This window comes from Heterodontus francisci, chromosome 35 (genome assembly GCF_036365525.1).
Source record: "Heterodontus francisci isolate sHetFra1 chromosome 35, sHetFra1.hap1, whole genome shotgun sequence".
Classification (NCBI taxonomy): domain Eukaryota; kingdom Metazoa; phylum Chordata; class Chondrichthyes; order Heterodontiformes; family Heterodontidae; genus Heterodontus; species Heterodontus francisci.
The window spans coordinates 23077279-23097859 of record NC_090405.1 but is presented as its reverse complement, the minus strand read 5'-3'; the positions used below and the strand labels follow the sequence as shown (position 1 = coordinate 23097859).

Here is a 20581-nt window from a genome sequence, read left to right as displayed (position 1 = left end):
ATTGATACTGTATTTTAGTTTGATATTGCATCACTTTTTAAATGGTATGTAATGTTTATATCAATCTACACTGATGGAATTGATTCTGTCTCTTTCAATTTCACAGTGTGGACGAGGTCTGAACTGGTATCTAATTTGTGTCTCAGCTTACAATATCTTTCAGCACCTTTGAAACATTCACTGCAATGAATGTTGTACTTGTATGCAACTTGTATCTCAGGGTACACTATGGGGATGTTTAAACATCCTTTATAATGAATGGGTGTGAGCTTTGGGTATGATATTTAATTTAAATCTCAGGGTACATCACTAGGTTAGATTCTGTGCCATTCAATCAGTAGCGTGTGCCAATTCTATCTGATATTTAATTGCTAGCTCAGTCTGCATTATATTTGACAGGCAGAGAGATCTGGGCGTACAGGTCCACATGTCACTGAAAGTGGCAACGCAGGTGGATAAGGTAGTCAAGAACATATGGCATGCTTTCCTTCATCGGTCGGGGCATAGAGTATAAAAATAGGCAAGTCATGCTGCAGCTGTACAGAACTTTAGTTAGGCCACACTTAGAATATTGCATGCAATTCTGGTCGCGACACAACCAGAAGGACGTGGAGGCTTTGGAGAGGGTACAGAAAAGGTTTACCAGGATGTTGCCTGGTCTGGAGGGCATTAGCTATGAGGAGAGGTTGGATAAACTCGGATTGTTTTCACTGGAACGACGGAGGTGGAGGGGCGACATGATAGAGGTTGACAAAGATATGAGCGGCATGGACAGAGTGGATAGTCAGAATCTTTCTCCCTGGGTGGAAGAGTCAGTTACTAGGGGACATAGGTTTAAGGTGCGAGGGGCAAAGTTGAGAGGGATGTGCGAGGCAAGTTCTTTACACAGAGGGTGGTGAGTGCCTGGAACTTGCAGCCGGGAGAAGTGGTGGAAGCAGGTACGATAGCGACGTTTAAGAGGCATCTTGACAAATACATGAATAGGATGGGAATAGAGGGATACGGACCCCGGAAGTGCAGAAGGTTTTAGTTTAGGCAGGCATCAAGATCGGCGCAGGCTTGGAGGGCCGAATGGCCTGTTCCTGTGCTGTACTGTTCTTTGTTCTTTGTTAGATTGACACATTGCATTTCAATCTGCTAGTGGGTGTGATTTTGACGTGGGATTGAAGTATCTGACTGTCAGTGGGACTCAATCGGGGTGAAATGGAAAAAACTTCTTTCTCTCCTGCTTTGTTTGGTTGTTGGATTGAAAATGTGTCTCTGGAACTTGGGATCAATGTGAGCCTGACTATTTCTGCAGTCTGAGACCAGGGAACTGATGAACTATCTGTACTCTGAGTGACAATGTACCTACTGTGTGTGAGAGGAGCTGGCTGCACTGTTCCTTGTGCCTCGAGTGCAGCAACCATCACATTCATCACAATATCTTCAAGTATTTGCCTGTATGAAGAAAAAAATATATCTGATAACTCAAGAACAGGGGAGGTGCATAATATCAAAGAGGTCAATTTAATTTCTCAATCAATAATCATTAAGAACATCCACAAATAAAAACCGGTGTCATTATCTGCCTCCACTGAAGTACTGAAGCTCCCAGCTCCTGCATCGCAAGTGTTCTGGGCAGATCCATCCAGACAAAACACTGCACTGGGATCGTCCCAACTGCTCTCTGCTCGACATATATTTCCAGCCATCCTGCTTCACATGCAAAAAATTTTTTTAAATGAAGCTCGAGATGTATATCCCTCGATTCCTTTCTCCACATACAATTGTTCATTTGTTCCACCTCCCCTTCAGTGCATTGATACTATTCACCCCAACCTCTCCCTGTGATAACAAATTCCAGATTCGAACCATTCACTGCGTAAATACATTTTTCATGAATTCCTCATTGGTTTTATGAATGACGATTTTATATTTTGGCTCTTGTTTCAGACGCCACCACAAGTGGAAGCATGTCTCCATGTATTCTAAAAAAGCCCTTCACTATTTCCTCACTTTTTTCATTTGTTTGTGGAATGTAGGCATCACTGGCTATGCTAGCATTTATTGCCCAATCCAAATTGCCCTTGACAAAGTGGTGGTGAGCTGCCTTCTTGAGCCACTGCAGTTCTTGAGATGTAGGAACACCAACAGTGCTGTTTGGAAGGGAGTTCCAGGATTTTTACCCAGCGACAATGAAGGAATGGCGATATAGTTCCAAGTCAGGATGATCTGTGAATTGGAGGGGAATTTGCAAGTGGTAGTGTTCCCTTGCAACTGCTGCCCTTGTCCTCCTCAGTAGTAGAAGTTCCAGGTTTGGAAGGTACTGTCAAAGGAGCTTTCGTGTGTTGCTGCAGTGCACCTTGTAGATGGTACGCACTGCTGCCACTGTGCATCAGTGGTGAATGGGGTGATTGTTGAAGGTGGTGCTTGGGAGCAATCAAGCAGGCTACTTGAGTGTTGTTGGAGCTGCACTCATCCAGGCAAGTTGGGAGTTTTCCATCATACTCCTGACTTGTGTCTTGTGAATGGTGGATAGGTTTGGGGAGACAGGAGGTAAGTTACTCACCACAGAGTTCCTAGCTTGTGACCTGCTCTTGTCGCCACGGCATTTATGTGGCTGGTCCAGTTCAGTTCATGGTCAATGGTAACCCCCTCCCCCCGCCCCCAAATGTTGATGGTGGGGGATTCAGTTATGGTAATGCCACTGAACATCAAGAGGAGATGATTAGATTCTCTCTTGTTTGCGATGGTCATTGCCTGGCACTTATCTGACGCGAATGTTACTTGCCACTTATCAGCCCAAGCCTGGATGTTGTCCAGGTCTTGCTGCATCTGGGCACGGGCTGCTTCAGTAGCTGAGGAGTCATGAATGGTGCTGAACATTGCGCAATCATCAGTGAACATTCCGACTTTCGGCCTTGTGATGGAGGGAAGGTCATTGATGAAGCAGCTGAAGATGGTTGGGCCTAGAACACGAGCCTAAGGAATTCCAGCTGTAATGTTCTGAGACTGAGATGATTGACCTGAACAACCACAGCCATCTTCCTTAGTGCTAGGTATGACTCCGACCAGCAGAGAGTTTTGCCATGATTCCCATTTACACTAGTTTTGCTCGGGCTCCTTGGTGCCATTAATGGTCAAAGGTTGCCTTGATGTCAAGGGCAGTCACTCTCACCTCACAATGCAATGTTTCTTTAACTCTAAAATAAAAGCAAAATTCTGCAGATTCTGGAAATATGAAATTTAAAAAAACAAAAATGCTCAAAATACTCAACAGTTCAGGCAGCGTATGTGGAGAGAGAAACAGAATTAACATTTCAGGTCTGTGTCCTTTCATCTTACAATATGTTTTATGTCCTGGTATGTAATGGTCAGGTTCATTCAGTTTGCAGAAATGGAATTAATACTGTGTCTTCCACTCTGACTATTTGTGAGATTTGTGGAGTGGTGTGTAACATGGAGCTCAGTCTGCAGTCTGGGTACATTATTGAGATTAATTCTGTACTTTACAATCAGGTACTGTTTGTCTGTTCTATCTGACATTGAATTTGTAGTTCAGGCTGCTCTCTTGTGACAGTGACACAGTGCCTTGCAATCTGATAGTGGGTGTGATTTTGGACTGGGATTGATGTATCTACCCGTCAGTGGGACTGAGTTGTGGTGAAATGGAAACAAGTTCAATCTTTCCTGCTCTGTGTGACTGTTGGATTGACTGTTGGTCTCTGGAACTTGGGATCAGTGCCGGTCTGACTACTTCTGCTGGCGGTGATTGTGGAACTGATGTCTCTGCTCTCTGTGAGTGATACTGTACTTACTGTGTGTGAGGAGCCGGCTGCACTTCCTCGTGTCGAGGAATCACGACATTTATTCTGCTTCCATCAAGTATTTGCCTGTAGAAAGGAAATGTATTTATTATAATTCAGGAAGAGATGTGGTAGAAGATACAAAAGTGACCAAAACAATTTTTCAATGAATAATCATTATGAACAATCACAAAGGAAACCCAGCAATACAAACAGAGTCAGTGTCTGATTCCACTGCAGTCCTGCAGCCCCCAGCTACTGCATACCAGGGGCTTTGGCCATTTTACAACAATTAAATGACATCCAGAAACAATCCACTGGGCCATGAATGGGACTGACCGACGGAACAGGGACTTTTACACAGGTCAGATTTCCAGTTCCCGCTCCCATGGTCTAACCGTTCAAGCGAAACCAAACAGCCACTGTTTAAAATGTGTCCTTCACACTTCTTACCTGGTGCCTATAATAGATTCTCTTTGTGTAAATCCCCACATCCTGACTGTCCGCTTCTGTTTCCACACTTCACTGTCCAATAACAAGAAACTGTGGGATGAGGCTGAATCGCTCTCTTTGCGCTGGCACGGACATGATGGGCCGAATGGCCTCATTCGGTGTCGGAAATTTTCCATGTTTCTGTTTGCGGAATTGTTGCAGAAATCTGCGCCTGCGCTCCCCTCCCCCAGCACTGCCTGTGAGCGGAAGGAGATGGTTTAAAACAGCCGCGAATGGAGAGATCCCAGTCCCGGTGGAAGGGAGCAAACAGCAGCCTCCTTCCAGCAGCACATCGCTTTGGGAGCGTGTCCGCAGATGGACTCAGAGATCAGCATCGAGTCCGGGGCAAGTTCAGGGGCAGGCGGGGGCTGTTTGTAAGAGGCGGAGTGGAGCGGGAACTGGTCCCGGAACATGGAGTGAGTGGGGGAAGGGAGAGGCCATTCTCGGGTTGTGTGTGGACAAGGGGATGGAGACAGAATGGGAAGAACCTGTTACTGCAGTGCAGTCAAACAATGATAATATTTGTATGGCTGGGCTTCCTTTGTGGGCGTTTATAATTATTATGAGAGATTAAACTCATCAAAATCCTGTATCTTCTACCTCACCAGTATTTGAATTATAAACATTCTTTTGTTCAAACAGGCAAATAATTGAATGAACCAAAAAAAAATGTGGTTTCCTCCACCAAGTTACAAGGAAGAGTGTCACCAGCTCCTTCTCACACACAGTCCGTACGTTATCACTCACAGAGCGCAGAGACACAGACAGGTCATCAGTTCCACAGTCTCAGACAGCAAAAACAGATCCAGAGACACATTTTCAATCCATCAATCAAATGGAGCAGGAGAGACGCACGTTGTTTTCATGTCACCCCAACTCAGTACCACTGACAGGTAGATACACAAATCCCAGTCCAAATTCTCACCCACTATCAAATTATCAGTGTGTCAATCTCACAATAGAGCAACCTCAGCTCCAAATTAAATACACATAGAACTGACACATGGTTGCTGTTTCAAAGTTACAGAAATAATCTCAATGAAGTGCTCCGAGATTCAAGTTAAATACCAGCCTAATATTTACACGGGTTTTGACTTTATTATCAGTATTAATTCCCATAATGTGTCCAGACATATACATTAGATACAAATCTCAAGTGCATAATCAGATTGCAGAGGTACAAACTCAGATTCCACTTTAAAACTCATCCGGATTGTGAAACTAAAAGATACAATATAAATTTGATTCGTATAGTTTGAGCTATAAATTACGTACCAGTCCTCAAACCTCATATAGTGTCAGATGGAAAATACTGTACAATTCCAGACTGAGCTCATTTTACATGCAAGTCCAAGATTCTCACTCAGAGTTAGACTGAATGGCACTGATCAAATTGATGAGTACAGCCTGAGTTACACTTGCACATCAATCCTGTATCAGATTGTAGGATACATTATATTTCACTATTGTGTTCACAGTGACAGATACTATTTAATACTGGGCAAAACCTCAAACAGGATTTATGTATCTACCTATCTGCTTAAAACCTACCACATCAGTGGCCTGTTGCTGTGCTGAATTTTTATGTAGAATAAATCCAGACTTGCACCAGTCCCAGTGACGGAAGGTTATATAATGAATCTCACACTCTCACAGAGTACCAGACACTGACAGTTAGAGAGTGATTTTGAAACCCATGCTAGGTGCCAGATGCTGAAAGGTATAGGTTGATTACTGCACTCACTGACAGTACCTCAGCCTGAGTCATCTAAAGCAACCTAACACACAAATAGTAGCACTGAGAGATTGAGAAAGAGTCTAAAACTCAGAGTAACAGACACTGATAGACACAATCTGAAAACTGCACGCAATGGATACAGTATTGGCTAACTCACAAGAAACAGAGTGGGGATAATTGGGGAATTTTCAAATTGGCAAACTGTAACTAATGGAGTGCCACAGAGATCAGTGCTGGTGCCTCAATCTTTATGGTCTTTATTAATAACTTGCATGAAGGGACCGAGTGTAAATCCAAATTTATGGATGGTACAACGATAGGGAGGAAAGCAAGTTGTGAGAAGGACACAAAGTGTCTGCAAAGAGATATAGATAGGTTAAATCAGTGGGAAAAAGTTTGGCAGATGGAGTATAATATGGGAAAATGTAAGATTGTCTACTTTGGCAGGAAGAATAGAAAAACAGAATATTACTTACATAGAGAGAGACTGCAGAATGCTGCTGTACCAAGGAATCTGTGTGTCCAGGTACATGAATTACAAAAAAGTTAGCATGCAGCTATAGCAAGTAATTAGGAAGGCAACTGGAATGTTGGCATTTTTAGAGAGGGGAATTGAGTTTAAAAGTAGGGAAGATTTGCTGTAACTGTACAGGGCATTAGTGACATCCCAACTAAAGTACTCCACACAGTTGTGGTCTCCTTACTTAAGGAGGGCTATACTTGCATTGGAATCAGTTCAGAGAAGGTTCACTCGGCTGATACTTGGGAAGTTGGATTGTCTTATGAGAAAAAGTTGAGCAGGTTGGGCCTATACTCACTGGAGTTTAGAAGATTGAGAGGTGATCTTATTGAAACCTATAAGATTCTCAGTGGGCTGGACAGGTAGATGCTGAGAGGATGTTTCTCCTTGTAGGGGAATGTAGAATTAGGGGCCACAGTTTCAAGATAAGTGGCCTCCCATTCAAGAAGGAGATGAGGAGGAATTTCTTCGCTCAGAGGGTTGTTCATCTTTGGAATTCTGTTCTCCAGAGGACTGTGGGGGCTGGGTCATTGAATATATTCAAGGCTGTGATAGACAGATTTTTGATCTACAAGGGAGTCAATGGTCATGGGCGCAGGCAGGAAAGTGGAGTCAAGGCCACAATCAGAACAACCCCGATCTTACTGAATGGCGGAGCAGGCTCGATGGGCCAAATGGCCATCTCCTGCTCCTATTTTGTATCTTTTTATCTTCTTACACACACACACACACTCAACCAGTGTGTGGCAGTGGATCTAGAATTAATCCCACTTTCGTACAAAATACCAGAGACTGAAAGGTACAGAATAAATCCCACAGATACGGACAGTATGACTGACAGGTACAGAATGAAACCCATGCTCACACACAGCACCAGGGATTGAAAGATACATGTGATTCCCACCCTCACAGAACAATATCAGACTGAGTTACAGAATGATTTCCACATTCACATCGAGCACCACTGACTGCTAATTAATTCATCCCACAATCACACACACTACCAGAGGCCGACAGATACAGAATGTATTGCAAACTTTCACAAAGTACCAGTGAGTGACAGGTACAGAATGAATCCCACATTCACAAACTGTACTAGAGAATGGCAGATCCAGTACCAATGACCAATTCAGAATGAACTCCAAATTTACACATGACACTAGAGATGGAGAGATACAAAATTAATTCCACATTCACACTGCGCGAGAGACTGATAGTTACAAAATGGATCCAGAACATGCAGACAGTGCCAGAGACTGACAGTTACAGAATGAAGTAAACACTCACATACAGTACCAGAAATGACAGAAATGGAATTGATACCACACATATATGTGATACCAGAGATGGAGCATATAGAATGAATCACACACACACAACAAGAACAGAGATAGAGTTATACAGAATGAATCACACACACACACAACAAGAACAGAGATAGAGTTATACAGAATGAATCTCACGCTCATGTACAGGACAACAGATTAACAGGTAAACAATTACCCTCAAACACACATACATTACCAAGGGTCAGTTCAGAATGACTACAAAACTCAAATAATGTGTTCAAGGTTGAAAGATGCAGATGAATACAAAACTCACACACAAGATACTAATAGATACAGCCTGAAAACTGCACTCAAACACAGTACAAGGGACTGACAGATACTGAATGAATCCCACACTCATATTCAATACCAGAGACTGACAGATGCAGAATGGATGTCACACTAAACTTCTTCTTCGGAACTCCCTTGGGAATGAGGATGACTTTCTTCCACTCCAGGGTTGTGGGTCCTTAGGTAACTGAATAGTCCAATTCTTGATCCACACACTCGGCCACAGGTGGGGCAGATGGTGCTTGGTGAAGTGGGTGAATGGGATTCTCCAATTTCCAAATACTCCTTCCACTGTTTGCATTTCGTTGCTTCCTGGGCATGTCGACGAATTTCAAACTGGCTGGCACCTTCGCGGATGCTTCTTCTCCATTTTGGGTGGTCTCAGGCAAGAGATGCCCATGAATCAGTGCAGATGTCACGTTTTTTCAGGATGTCTTGAAGGAAATTCTTGTAATGTTTCCTCTGCCCTCCTGGTAGCTTCTTGCCCTGATGGAGTTCAGAGTAGAAAGCTTGTTTTGGGACTCTGGCGTCAGGCTTGGGGATGATGTGGCCCATCCAACATAACTGACTAGCCATGACCAGTGTCTGGATACTGGGGATGTTGGCCTGAGAGAGGACACTGATATTGCAGCGCCTGTCCTGCAACTGAATTTGCAGGATCTTGCGGAATCACCACCGGTGATATCTCTCCAGGGCTTTGAGATGTCTGCTGTACAATATCCATGTTTCTGACACATACAGGAGGGCAGGTAACACTGCAGCCATGTCAACCATGAGCTTGGTGTCTGATTTGAGTTCTTTGTCATCAAACATTCTTTTCCTCAGAGGACTGAAGGCTACGCTGACACACTAGACGTGATGCTGAGTGTCATTGTCGATATCTGCCCTTGGTGACAGGAGGTTCCCAAGGTATGAGCAGTGATCCACATTGCCCAGTGGTTCGCTGTGGATCTTGATAGTCGAGGGGCAGTGTCGGGGAGCAGGCTGGTAGAGGACCTTTGTCTTCTGGATGTTTTGCTTAAGGCCAATTATTTCATACACCTCCGTGAATGCATTGATCAGGGTTTGACGCTTGGCCTCTGAGTGTGCGCATATGCAGGCATCGTCAGCATACTGCAGCTTGATGACAGAGGTTGGAGTGGCCTTACATCTGGACTGGAGGCAACATAGGTTAAATAGTTTCCCACTCGTCCTGTAGAGTAGATCTACACATGCGACCTAAAGAACAGCTGATGGGCTGAAAGAACACTGGAACAACAAAAACTTGCTGACAGCCACGACATGTGTGGATTCTTCAGCACAGTCAAGACCATTCACGGCCCACGTACCCAAGGACCTACCCTACTGAGAGCAAAAGAATGGAGTGACACTGATCAAGGACAGATAGGCAGTCTGCACTCGTTGCAAGGAGCACTTTGAAGATCTCCTCAATCGTGACTCAGTCCTTGATGCGAGTGCCCTTGACCGCATTCCACAGCATGCTACCCACCGTGCTGTCAGCACAATCCCAGGCTGACAGAGATTGAAAAGGCCATCTGACAGCTAAAAAACAATAAGGCCGCTGGCACAGATGGAATTCCCATCAAAATTCTAAAATCTGGCAGAGAAGCACTCTTGACACAAATACATGGTCTCATTTCCCTCATTTGGAAGGAGGAGAGCATGACAGGGGATCTCCGAGACACTGTAATAGTGATCATCTTTAAAGAAGGTGACAAGACTGACTGTGGTAACTACAGAGGGGTATCCCTGCTGTCCGCCACAGGGAAGGCCATCACAAGAGTCCTTCTCAACTGCCTCCTCCCCGTGGCTGAAGAGCTCCTCCTGGAATCACAATGTGGATTCTGTCCATCAAGAAGCACAATGGACATGATCTTCACAGCAAGACAACTCCAAGAAAATGTAGGGAGCAGCAACAACCTTTCTACCTGGTCTTCTCTGACCTGACAAAGGCCTTCGACTCTCCCAACCAGGAGGGATTATGGAACGTCCTCAAATTTGGCTGCCCAGAGAAATTCATCATCATCCTCTGACGACTGCATGATGACATGCAAGCTGTAATCCTTCCAACGGACCTACCACTGACCCAATCCCAATGCAAACTGGGGTCGAGCAAGGCTGTGTCATTGCACCAATGCTCTTTTCCATCATCCTTGCCGCAACACTCCACCTCATCTCCTCACACTCACAGTCCTAGAGTCTGATAGATACAGAATGGATGTCACACTCACAGTACCAGAGACTGACAGATACAGAATGGATATCACACTCACAGTCCTCGAGTCTGATAGATACAGAATGAATCCACACAGCACCGGAGACTTCTTTTCTTCTTCTTCTTCTTTGGCCTCCTTGTCTCGAGAGACAATGGGTCAGCGCCTGGAGCTTGTCAGTGGTTTGTGAAGCAGTGTCTGGAATGGCTATAAAGGCAAATTCTAGAGTGACAGACTCTTCCACAGGTGCTGCAGATAAAATTGGTTGTCGGGGCTGTTACACAGTTGTCTCTCCCCTTGAGCTTCTGTCTTTTTTCCTGCCAACTGCTATGTTTCTTCGACTCACCATACTTTAGCTCCGCATTTATGGCTGTCCGCCATCTCTGGCGATCACTGGCAACTGACTCCCACGACCTGTGATCGATGTCACAGGACTTCATGTCGTGTTTGCAAACGACTTTAAAGCAGAGACATGGATGGTCGGTGGTTCTGATACCAGTGACGAGGTTGCTGTACAATGTGTCCTTGGGGATCCTGCCATCTTTCATGCGGCTCACATGGCCAATCCATCTCAAGCGCCGCTGGCTCCGTAGGGTGTATGTGCTGGGGATGTTGACCGCCTCAAGGACGTCTGTGTTGGAGATACGGTCCTGCCACCTGATGCCAAGGATTCTCCAGAGGCAGCAAAGATGGAATGTATTGAGACGTCGCTCTTGGCTGACATACGTTGTCCAGGCCTCGCTGCCGTAGAGCAAAGTACTGAGGACACAGGCTTGATATACTTGGACTTTTGTGTTCCGTGTCAGTGTGCCATTTCCCCACACTCACTTGGCCAGTCTGGACATAGCAGTGTTCTCGCACCTACACTGTTTGGGATCTTCTTCTCCCTGCTGCTCTCACATGCGTTCAAGTCTTCAGAAGAAGGAATTTTCCTCCACACAAGATCAGATGGCAGTTTGTTCAACCTTGCCCGTCTAAGAGCGAAGAGCAAAGTACAGAAAGTCCGCATCAGGGAACTCCTCTTTGCTGACAATGCTGCATTAACATCCCACACTGAAGAGTGTCTGCAGAGACTCATTGACAGCATTGCGGCTGCCTGCAACGAATTTGGCCTAACCATCAGCCTCATGAAAACGAACATCATGGGACAGGTCATTATAAATACTCCATCCATCAATATGGGCGAACACGCTCTGGAAGTGGTTCAAGAGTTTACCTATCCAGGCTCAACTATCACCAGTAACCTGTCTCCCGATGCAGAAGTCAACAAGCACATGGGAAAGGCTTCCACTGCTATGTCCAGACTGGCCAAGAGAGTGTGGGAAAATGGCGCACTGACACGGAACCAGAGACTGAGAGCGACCAAATTACATAAAACACTCAAACACAGTAGCAGAGAGTAAAATAAACGGAATTAATTGCACACTCACATGCAATAGCAGAGACACAACGACACAGAATCAGTCAAAAAGTGCCCTCCCAACAACAGCCAGGACATTTCCAGGGAGCTTTACACAGGGAGCGACTGTTTTACTATAAACTGGGACTGGAGAGAGTCTTTGTGAAATATACTTACAGATTCCAGTACGGGTGTTTGTGATTGGTTGCAAATATTTATTCTGATTGGATGGCGAAAGAGACCAATTGTAGAATTACAATATAAAATCGTTTTGACATCACTCCCAATCACCCAATCACAATCTTTACTTTCTCCCATCCCTCATTAGCATAGAGCTGTGGGATTGTCTATTTAATCCGCACTCGGAAGGGGTTTGGTTTATTTCTGTGTTTGAATTTGAAACTGAAGATGGTTGAGGAGAAGAAGAAAGCAGCTGCTAAGAAGGGCGCCAAGAAAACTGTGAGTAAACCATCAGCAAAGGGAGGCAAAAGGCGGAGAAAGTCGAGGAAGGAGAGTTACTCCATCTACATCTACAAAGTGATGAAGCAGGTTCACCCCGACACCGGCATCTCCTCCAAGGCCATGAGCATCATGAACTCGTTTGTGAACGATATTTTCGAGCGCATCGCGGGTGAGGCTTCCCGCCTGGCCCATTACAACAAACGCAGCACCATCAGCTCTCGGGAGATCCAGACCGCCGTGCGCCTGCTGCTGCCCGGGGAGCTGGCCAAGCACGCCGTGTCGGAAGGGACAAAGGCGGTGACCAAGTACACCAGCTCCAAGTAAAACTGCACAATGGACTGAAAAACAGATCAAACACAACGGCTCTTTTAAGAGCCACCCACAATCTCTCTGAAAAAGCTACACCATCATCCCGATAGTATCAATTTGTTTTTTTTTATACAAAGGGTCTGGAACTTTCTAATTGCCTTTGTGATATCTGTTTTAACCCCATGGATTCTGGGTGATTCACCTTCACTGTTGAGATCTTTGTGTCTCTACTTAATAATGCCGTGTAAATTAATTACTGATCACTGACCCCATGTGCGCGTTCATTTTCGCTATTGTACTATTTCGTCAATAAGCTGACAGATCAGTTCTCAGTCACTTGTTTCCCTTGTTCAAGCTCGGCCTCAATAATAAGTACATTTACTAGAAACCCCGCTGTTGTAGGAAACCTCAGTCTCTCATTTCAACTCGACAGTAAAAATCTTCTCTCCGCTTTTGTCTCCCACAAATAGGTTCAATCTAGAATCAGTGATGCGGTATCTTGACAAAGATTGACCTGAAATGTGTCCGCTTCCAGAATGCTGTGAGAGACTTTCTGCCGCCGCTTACAGACTGTTTCAAAAAGGACGGAGAATAGTCCGAGATCAAAGCGCACATGGGCTCAGTGATCAGTAATTAATTTACGCCGCATTATTAAGTAGAGAAACAAAGATCTCAGACAGTGAAACTGAATCACCCAGAATCCATGGGGTTAAAAGAGATCAGAAAGGCAATTAGAAAGTTCCAGACTCTCCGTATAAAAAAACAAAACAAATTAAAACCAGAGAGATGATGTAGCTTTTTCAGAGAGATTGTGGGTGGCTCTTAAAAGAGCCGTTGTGTTTGGGATGTTTTTCAGTCCATTGTGCAGTTTTACTTGGAGCTGGTGTACTTGGTCACCGCCTTTGTCCCTTCCGACACGGCGTGCTTGGCCAGCTCCCCGGGCAGCAGCAAGCGCACAGCGGTCTGGATCTCCCGGGAGCTGATGGTTCTGCGCTTGTTGTAATGGGCCAGGCGGGAAGCCTCACCCGCGATGCGCCCGAAAATATCGTTCACAAACGAGTTCATGATGCTCATGGCCTTGGAAGAGATGCCGGTGTCGGGGTGAACCTGCTTCATCACTTTGTAGATGTAGATGGAGTAACTCTCCTTCCTCGACTTTCTCCGCCTCTTACCGCCCTTTGCTGATGGTTTACTCACAGTTTTCTTGGCGCCCTTCTTAGCAGCTGCTTTCTTCTTCTCCTCAACCATCTTCAGTTTCAATTTCAGACACAGAAATAAACCAAACCCCCTCCGAGTGCGGATTAAATAGACAATCCCACAGCTCTATGCTAATGAGGGATGGGGGAAAGTAAAGATTGTGATTGGGTGATTGGGAGTGATGTCACAATGATTTTATATTGTAATAATATAATTGGTGTCCTTCACCATCCAATCACATTCAAACTTTGCAGCCAATCACAAACATTCGGACTGCAACCAGGAAGTCTGTTTCACAAAGACTCTCTCCAGCTGCAGTTTACATTGAAAGAGCCGCTCCCTGTGTCAAGCTCTCTGGAAATGTTCTGCATGTTGTTGAGAGGACGCTTATTGATGATTCTGTGTCGTTGCTATTGCATGTGAGTGTGCAATTAATTCCATTTCTTTTATTCTCTGCTCCTGTGTTTGAATGTGTTCTGTCATTCAGCAGTTCTCAGTCTCTGGTGCTGTATGGATTTATTCCGTATTTATTTATTTCGAGAATATAGCACTGAAACAGGCCCTTCGGGCCACCGAGTCTGTGCCGACCAACAATCACCCATTTATACTAGCCCTGCAGTAATCCCAATCTACACTAGGAGCAATTTACAATGACCAATTTACTTATCAACCTGCAAGTCTTTGGCGGTGGGAGGAAACCGGAGCACCCGGCGAAAACCCACGCGGTCACAGGGAGAACTTGCAAACTCCGCACAGGCAGTACCCAGAATCGAACCCGGGTCCCTGGAGCTGTGAGGCTGCAGTGCTAACCACTGCACCACTGTATCTGTCAGACTCTGGTACTGGGTTTGAGTATGACATCCATTCTGTATCTGTCAGTCTCTGTTGCTGTGTTTGAGTGTGAGGAGTTGAGGTGGAGTGTTGCGGCGAGGAAGATGGAAAAGAGCGTTGGTGCGATGACACAGACTTAGTTGACCCCAGTTTGCATTGGGATTGGGTCAGTGGTAGGTCCGTTGGGAAGGATTTCAGCTTGCATGTCATCATGCAGTCGTTGGAGGTTGGTGACGAATTTTTCCGGCAGCCAAATTTGAGGAAGACGTTCCATAATCCCTCCTGGTTGGTAGAGTCGAAGGCCTTTGTCAGGTCAGAGAAGACCAGGTAGAAAGGTTGCTGCTGCTCCCTACATTTTCTTGGAGTTGTCTTGCTGTGAAGATCATGTCCACTGTGTCTCTTGATGGACAGAATCCACATTGTGATTCCAGTAGGAGATCTTCAGCCACGGGGAAGAGACAGTTGAGAAGGACTCTTGTGATGACCTTCTCTGTAGTGAACAGCTGGGATACCCCTCTGTCATTACCACAGTCGGTCTTGTCACCATTTTTGGTGATGATCACAATGACAGCATCTCAGAGATCCCTGGCGTGCTCTCGTCCTTCCAGCTGAAGGAAATGAGACCATGTATTTGTGTTAAGTGTTCTTCTCTGTCGTATTTTAGATTTTCAGAGGGAATTCCATCGATGCCGGTGGCCTTCATTTTTTTTTACCTGTTAGATTGCCTTTTCAATTTCTGTTGGGCTGGGATTGTGCTGACGTCATGGTGGGTAACAAGCTGTGGAATGTGGCACTTGCATCAAGGACTGAGTTGCGATTGAGGAGATCTTCAAAGTGCTACTTCCAACGAGTGCTGACTGCCTCTCTGACCTTGATCAGTGTCACTCCATTCTTTACTCTCAGTAGGGTAGGTCCTTGGTAATTTGGGCCATAAATGGTCTTGATGGTGCTGAAGAATCCACACATGTCGTGGCTGTCAGCAAGTTGCTGTATTTCCTGCACTCTTTCAGCCCATCAGCTGTTCTTTAGTTCGTGTAAGCAGATCTACTCTACAGGACGAGTGGGAAACTATTGAAACTACATTGCCTGCAGTCCTGAAGCAAGGCCACTCCAACATCTGTCATCGGGCTGCAGTATGCTGACAATGCTTGCATATGCGCACACTCAGAGGCCAAGCTTCAAACCCTCATCGATGCATTCATGGAGGCGTATGAAAGAATTGGCTTGAAGCAAAACATCCGGAAAGCTAAGGTCCTCTGCCAGCCTGCTCCCCGACACTGCCCCCGACTATTAAGATCCACGGCGAATCACTGGACAATGTGGATCACTGCTCATACTTTGGGAACCTCCTGTCACCAAGGGCAGATATCGACAATGACACTCAGGATCGCTTCCAGAAGGCCATGTGGCCCATAAATCCTGCTCTGCCATTCAATAAGATCATGCCTGTTCTGATTGAGGCCTTAATTCCACTTTCCTGCCTGTGCCCATTGACCAATGACTCCCTTGTACATCAAAAAATCTGTCTGTCACAGCCTTGAATATATTCAATGACCCAGCCTCCACAGTCCTCTGGAGAACAGAATTCCAAAGATGAGCAACCCTCTGACAGAAGAAATTCCTCCTCATCTCTTTCTTGAATGGGAGACCACTTATCTTGAAACTGTGGCCCATAATTCTACATTCCCCCACAAGGAGAAACATCTTCCCAGCATCTACCTGTCCAGCCCACTGAGAATCTTATAGGTTTCAATAAGATCACCTCTCAATCTTCTAAACTCCAGTGAGTAGAGGCCCAATCTGCTCAACTTTTTCTCACAAGTCAACCCTTCATCCCAGGAATCAGCCTAGTGAACATTCTTTGAACTGATTCCAATACAAGTATATCCCTCCTTAAGTAAGGAGACCAAAACTGTATGGAGTACTTTAGTTGGGATGCCACTAATGCCCTGTACAGTTACAGCAAAACTTCCCTACTTTTATACTCCATTCCCCTTGCTAGAAATTCCAACATTCCATTTGCATTCCTAATTACTTGCTGTACCTTCATGCTAACTTTTCTGTAATTCATGTACCTGGCACCCAGATCCCTCAGTACAGCAGCATTCTGCAGTCTGTCTCTATGTAAGTAATATTCTGTTTTTCTATTCTTCCTGCCAAAGTAGACAATCTCACATTTTCCTATATTATACTCCATCTGCCAAACTTTTGCCCACTGACTTAACCTATCTATATCTCTTTGCAGACACTTTATGTCCTCCTCACAGCTTTCTTTCCTACCTATCTTTGTACCATCCATAAATTTGGCAACAGTACACTCGGTCCCTTCATGCAATTATTATAATAGATCATAAATAGTTGAGGCACCAGCACTGGTCACTGTGACAATCCATTAGTTATAGTTTGCCAATCTGAATATGCCCCATTTGTCCCCACTCTCTGTTTCCTGTGAGTTCGCCAATCCGATATCCATGTGTGTGTCGTATTCAGTTTGTATCTATCAGTGTCTGGTACTCTATGTGAGTTTTGGACTCTTTCTTACTCTCTGACTGCTATTTTTTGTGTGTTAGATTGCTTTAGATGACTCAGGCTGAAGTACTGTGAGTGAGTGCAGTAATCAACCTCTATCTTTCAGCATCTGGCACTGAGCATGTGTTTCAGCATCACTCTCTATCTATCAGTATCTGGTACTCTGTGTGAGTGTGGGATTCATTATATAATCTTCCGTCCCTGGGACTGATGGCAAGTCTGGATTTATTCTCCATAAAATGTCAGCACAGCAACAGGCCATTGATGTGGTAGGTTTTAAGCAGACAATATATTTGAGGTTTTGCTTAGTATTAAATATCTGTCACTGTGAACACAATAGTGAAAGATAATGTATCCTACAATCTGATACAGGATTGGTGTGCAAGTGTAACTCAGGCTGTACTGATCAATTTGATCAGTGCCATTCAGTCTGAGTGAGTATCTTGGACTTGCATGTAAAATGAGCTCAGTCTGGAATTGTACAGTATCTTCCATCTGACACTATGAGGTTTCAGGACTGCTATGTAATTTAGAGCTCAGACTATACTGATCAAATTTATAATGTATCTTTTAGTTTCACAATCCGGATGAGTTTTAAACTGGCATCTGAGTTTGGATCTCAGGTTATACGATATTTCAGAATCTCTCAATCTGATTATGGACTTGAGTCTAATGTTTATGTCTGGAAACATGATGGGAATTAATACTGATAATAAACTCATAACCTGTGTAAATATTGGGCTGGTATTTAACTTGAATCTCAGAGTACATTATTGAGGTTAATTCTGTAACTTTGAAACAGGAACAACGTGTCAGTTCTCTGTGTGTTTAATTTGTAGCTGAGGTTGCACTATTGTGGGATTGACACACTGATAATTTGATTGTGGGTGAGATGTTGGACTGGGATTTATGTATCTACCTGTCAGTGGTAATGAGTTGGGATGACATGGAAACAACGTCTGTCTTTCCTGCTCTATTTGATTGATGGATTGAAAATGTGTCTCTGGAACTATTTCTGCTGTCTGAGACTGTGGAACTGATGACCTGTCTGTGTCTCTGCGCTTTGTGAGTTATAATGTACGTATTGTGTGTGAGAAGGAGCTGATGACACTCTTCCTTGTAACTTGGGTGGAGGAAATAGCCCATTTATTCTGGTTCATTCAATCATTTGCCTGTTTGAACAAAAGTATGTTTGTAACTAAAATACAGGTGAGATCAAAGATATTGAGTTTTAATGAATTTAATCTCTCAAATAATAATCATTATGGATACCCGCAAAAGAACCACCGCAACACAAATATTGTCACTGTTTCACTCCACTACAATAAGTTTCTTCCCATTCTGTCTCCATCCCCTTGTCCACACACAACCGGAGAATGGCCTCTCCACTCACTCCATGTTCCGAGACCAGTTCCAGATCCACTCCGCCTGCCCCTGAACTTGCCCCGGACTCGATGCTGATATCTGAGTCTTTCTGCGGACATGCTCCCAAAGCGATGTGCTGCTGGAAGGAGGCTGCTGTTTTCTCTCTTCCCCCAGGACCGGGATCTCTCCATTCGCGGCTGTTTTAAACCATTTTCTTCCGCTCACAGGCAGTGCTGGGGGAGGGGAGCGCAGGCCCAGATTTCTGCAGCACTTCAGCCAGAAACGTGGAAAACTTCCGGCACAGAATGAGTCCATTCGGCCCATCATGTCCGCGCCAGCGGAATGAGAGGGATATAGCCTGTTCCCACAGTTTATTGTTATTGGACAGTGAAGTGTGGAAACAGAAGCGGACAGTCAGGATGTGGGGAGTTACACAAAGAGGATCTATTATTGGCACCAGGTGAGAAGTGTGAAGGACACATTTTAAACAGCGGCTGTTTGGTTTCATTTGAACGGTTCGACCATGGGAGCGGGAACAGGAAATCTGACCTGTGTAAAAGTCCCTGCTCCGTCGGTCAGTCCCATTCATGGCCCAGTGGATTGTTTCTGGATGTTATTAAATTGTTGTAAAATGGCCAAAGCCCCTGGTATGCAGTAGCTGGGGGCTGCAGGACTGCAGTGGAATCAGACACTCTGTTTGTATTGCTGGGTTTCCTTTGTGATTGTTCACAATGATTATTCATTGAAAAATTGTTTTGGTCTCTCTTGTAACTTCCACCACATCTCTTCCTGAATTATAATTAATACTTTTTCTTTCCACAGGCAATACTTGAGGAAGCTGAATAAATGTAGTGATTCCTCGACACAAGGGGAAGTGCAGCCAGCTCCTCACACACAGTAAGTGCAGTATCACTCACAGAGAGCAGAGACATCAATTCCACAATCACCGACAGCAGAAGTAGTCAGAACATAAAAACACACACAATAGGAGCAGGAGTAGATCATGTGGCCCGTGGAGCCTGCTCCGCCATTCAGTACCATCATGGATGATCTTAGGCTTCAATTCCACTTTCCCGCCTGCTCGCCTTATCCCCTGATTCTCTGAGAGATCAAAAATCTGTCTATCGCAGCTTTACATGTATTCAATGATGGAGCATCCACAATCCTCTGGAGTAGAAAATTCCAAAGTTTCACAACCCTTTGAGTGAAGTAATTTCTCCTCATCTCAGTCCTAAATGATCATCCCCTTTTCGTGGGACTGTGTCCCCATGTTTTAGATTCTCTGACCAGCAGAAACAATCTCTCAGTGTCTCCCCTATCCAGCCCCTTTGGAATTTTGTATGTTTCAATGAGATCACCTCTCATTCTTCTAAACTCCAGAGTATAGGCCCAATTTACTCAGCCTCTCATCATAGGACAATCCCCTCATCCCAGGGACTAATTTAGTGAACATTTGCTGCACCGCCTCCAATGCACATATATCCTTTCTTAAGTGTGCAGACTCAAACTTCACACTGTATTCCAGATGTGGTCTCACCGAAATCCTGTACAATTGTAACTCACTTCTTTATTGCTGTATTCTAATCCCCTCGCAATAAAGGCCAACACGCCATTTGCCTTCCTAATTGCTTGTTGTACCTGCATGCTAACTTTCTGTATTCCTTGGACAAGTACACTCAAGTCTCTTTGAACACCAACAGTTACAAGTTTCACACCTTTTATCAAATATTCTACTTTTCTATTCTTATGACCAAAGTGAAGAACTTCACACTTCCCTACATTATACTCCATCTACCATCTTCTTGCCCACTCACTGAACTTGTCTATATCTCTTTGCAGCCTCTCTATGTCCTCCCACAGCTTCCCTTTCCACCTACCTTTGTATCATCAGCAAACTTAGATACATTACTCTCTGTCTCTTCATCTAAGTCATTAATTTAGATTGTAAATAGCTGAGACCCCAGCACTTATCCTTGCGACACTCCATTATTCACTGCCTGCCAATCTGTTTATACCCACTCTTTGCTTCCTGTCCATTAACCAATCCTCTATCCATGCTAATATATTACCCACAATTCCATGAGTCCCTTATCTTCTCCATTAACCTTTTATGTAGCAC

At 44.7% G+C, this 20581-nt stretch overlaps 1 long non-coding RNA gene across 1 annotated transcript; it reads right to left on the bottom strand.

The window, feature by feature from the left end:
* Positions 1-1356: 1356 nt before the first annotated feature.
* Positions 1357-11872, bottom strand: LOC137350444 (uncharacterized). The gene is made up of 3 exons (XR_010969423.1): positions 11801-11872; positions 3801-3875; positions 1357-1440 (listed from the first exon to the last, which is right to left on the bottom strand). It is a non-coding gene; the product is annotated as an uncharacterized lncRNA (long non-coding RNA).
* Positions 11873-20581: the final 8709 nt, after the last annotated feature.